Genomic DNA, 3,944 nt, shown 5'->3' with positions numbered 1-3,944 from the left:
GATATTTAGTGGAAGAGTGGAGTCTTTCGATTTTCTGACAGTGTTAATTAGACTACGTTGAAAAAATATATTTTACTTGGTGATACTTGGATACAATTCATTACTTGGATGCAATTTATTATTTTGTTTCATGTCTACAATTTAAAGTTAAAATAAAGTTAAAATAATAAAATAATGTTAACAAGTTAAAATAAATGTTCAAAACGTAGCAAAGGTAATCATTCTTGGAATAAGCAGACACGCATAGGAACACGCGTCAGCCACATGGCTCTTCTCTTTGATTTAGTTTATTAGGAAATCCTTACAGTGTTTATACACGAGACCTGAACTTCATCTTCCACCATCTTTGCATGATCTTGTGAAAGATTACATAATTTACCTCAGTGTTCAGATGATCCTTCCTATTTCAAATTTAAGACGTCATCCCCAAAATTCAAACGCTTTAAGAAACTGCAGACACACCCAGTTTTCTTTGGAGTAGTTCAGCTCTGATATCATGGATCTCTGTTAAGAAATGATAGTATTTTGGTGCAATCTGGTTGAAATGGGTGTTTTGACAGAGCTTGTGATACCACTGCCTGTATGAAGCTCGAAAATCCATATAACGGTTATGAGGGATGCTTATGACCCTATATAGATAGTGTTACACTCATGAGTTCACACCGATGAATCATCAAATTTCTCAGCATCGATTCCCCGTCAGAATCACGAAATACAGCGACAGCTGGAGACAAGGAAAGGGAAATTGTGATTTGACTGAATCTGTGCTACAGCACAGAAGGTTTACTTTTACTGCAGACCTGAAAGGCAAAACCAGTATGTTCTCAGGAAAATAACAAGAAAGCTCCATGCTAGCGTGAAACGTATTCGCTCTTTTGGCTGGATCATGGTACCAGCATATCTATGCGTTCAGCGCGACAATTGATACGGGTCATTCGCCTTTTAAGTGCTATCCACTTATGTTCTGTTGTGTCTCCGGGCCGAAGATGTTCTCCGCGGACCTGCATAACGATGATCACCCCTGCAGCTCCGGACACAAAGGGGTACTTTACCACAGGGTTCTCAAAAAAAAAAAAAAACCTGCACGCCCAACCGTTCTGACCCAAATAATAGTAACGAGACTGAAAAGACCTTTTCATGGTAACTAAACCGTGAACACCACGATATCTTAGTATTTAAAATGTTGCTTTGTTGTACAGGGTGGTCCAGTGTATCACTGTAGTCAATACAACTTTGATTTGAAGTCAGGCTTGATCATTATAGGCTACCAGTAGGCCCACTGTAGTTCTTTGATAAGAATCGCATGCAACATTTAACTTATATAATATAATGGAGAAGTAAAAGGTGACCAAGAGGCTGCTGGGGTGAGCACGGAAAGTTTGTGAGGTAATATAAAGACATAGTCTAAATATGGATTAAATAAAGTTCCAATTTACACTTTTTCTGTTACTGGTGTTTTCAAAACTTAGATCAATGACATAGTAAATCACTTAGCCTAAAGAGTGACCACCGTGTCTGTGATGTAGCCTGTACCGGCATAAGACCTTCTTTCATTTAGGCATCAAAGCATTCCTACTGAAAAGCAAATTGACAAATAGGTCTAACACTTGACATCCACATTAATTTCAATATTTAGCAACCTCTTACTGTCTATTATTTTAAACGTGGTGATTAAATACAAGCAGTTTAAATTTCTGATAGTTAGAATTGAGGATTAGAAGAATATTCTAAAAAAGTAATAGTTTTGTCCTATGTCAATGTAGGCTAGGCCTATATTTCACACGAATTGAAGCGTTGCTTCCTAGTTTGTTTGAAAACGTATAAAAATATGACGCACACTCAGTTCGGTGGCACCACCTAGTGGGAAATCTCACAATAACAAGAATGAATGCCTCCGAAGTAATCGGAGTCGATGGAAACACGACGCGATAATGAGTGAATTTATATCTTTAAATTTTGAGTCTTTTATCTATTCTAAGCTGAGAACAGAACAAATTGTTTTACTGCAGACAGTAGGCTATGGCTTATCACAGTTCTCCCACACGGATTTTGTTTTCTCGTTCTCTCTCTCTCTCTCTCTCTCTCTCTCTCTCTCTCTCCCTCTGTGTCAAATTGTGCTAATGGTAAATATTCCATGGTTTTATTTATGGTGAATATCACAGTGATGATATTTTAATTTTCTTAACGTTTTATCCTTATTGTCTGTTGAAAATCAAACTTTTCTCTCAATTCAGATAATTAACTCCAAATTGCATGATTGTGATCCTATCTACTTGCACAACTTAAAGGTTGTTTTAGGTCACAAAAATGTGCTTCGGAGCCCTTCCATTTCTACAGTTTTTCAGAGTCTTGTGTGTTAGTGAGGGTTACCAGAGGCACATGGTGAGAGACCATATATGTTCTCTTAAAGTTCGCAAATAACGAGTCTATCAGAAGGAAACAAGGCAGATGTGAAAATAACCAATTAACCCTGTCTGTTACAGTGAGATGTAAGACACATGGGGGAAAAAGGGAAAAACAAGACATATCCTGATGTTCTTTACAACTTTTGGAAGTTCCAATGAGATTAACATCTCTTCATCAAAGGAGACTTGATTAACTCATTATGAGTTAAAATATGAACATTTCTGTGTTACCGAACTGTAAATTAATGCTCTTAATAGAAGCAAAAGCAAAATGCTCTTAAAAGAAGCAGAACTCAATGCTGAGCTTTTTTCCTGTAACACCAGGATGCACAGTAATTTTAAAATAATTTTCCAAGTTCAGTGCAAGGGTGGCGTGTTTTGAAAAATAATCATTTGTTTGAATGGAATTGATATTTATTTCAGTTCCATATGCAGGGTTATTTTTACCTCCAGTGATTACATGTTAAAAGTTGACACTTATCCCGTGTGGTGGTGAATAGAGTGAAATTACACCAAAATTATATCAATAGAATGTATACCCTCTGCATGTGTGGACCAGGAGTCAAACCGAAGTCCTAAAGGCACTTAAGTATTTAAGAGTTAAATCACAACCTCTCCTGAGTTATTTGATGGACATTTTCCTCTGCAGTTTAGCCAGGGGGACATTTCACTTTGTACCCCTTTATCGGGGTACGTGGTACTTACTAGTACTGGTTTTGAGACTACCATAGCTTCCACAGTTCTGCTGTGGTTATCATTCAGAGGACTGGTAGGGGCAGTTCAGTCAAAGCAGACATCATTTTGGCCTCAGTGGGGTCCCCCTGACCCCAAAGTGGTGTGTAGAGACTGCCCAACAGATCTGTATGTTTTTCATTACATCCTTCAGAAACAGAAAACTGTGCGACAGATAGCAGCTGCTGCAAGATGTTAATATAATCTCCTCCTGCAGTGCTACAGTAACGGGTCTCCTCTGAGAGCCACAGAATAGTAATGAGAAACATCACAGGAATATGGTGAAGGTGTGGGGGTGATTAAGAATGTTCAAACTGATAGTTTTGCCTGCTACAGTTGCTTGACAGTTTTGCTGCCGGTTTTACATAAATGAATAAACTATCAAAACAAAATGTATAATTTCAAGTAGTTTAAAGATGTTTAATTTTTTATTATTATTTTCAATAATCAATATGATTTATGCAGCATCTGTTGTTTTGTGTATTTTACAACAGATGTGTTTCTGCTATACGACGTTTTGCTATATGCAGAATTAATTGCCTAATTTTAATTTGTTTACTTTTTCATTAGAAAGGTATAAAAATAGTAAAATAATTTGTTTAAGTAAACGAATGGCAATGTTTATTTCATACGAACGAGCGCTGGACAACGGCGTCCTCTGGAGGACAAAAGGTTGAGAAACCAATGAATGACGGTTCCCACTGACCCTTCAGCTTCCCGCCCATACTTTATTACTATTGGACAATAGCACAGTCGCAGTTGACGTTGTACTATTCGATTCGTTACTTCACCTGTTCTTCCCAAATA

The sequence above is a fragment of the Megalops cyprinoides genome, chromosome 18 (genome assembly GCF_013368585.1).
Source record: "Megalops cyprinoides isolate fMegCyp1 chromosome 18, fMegCyp1.pri, whole genome shotgun sequence".
Lineage (NCBI taxonomy): Eukaryota > Metazoa > Chordata > Actinopteri > Elopiformes > Megalopidae > Megalops > Megalops cyprinoides.
This window is presented reverse-complemented; position numbering follows the sequence as displayed.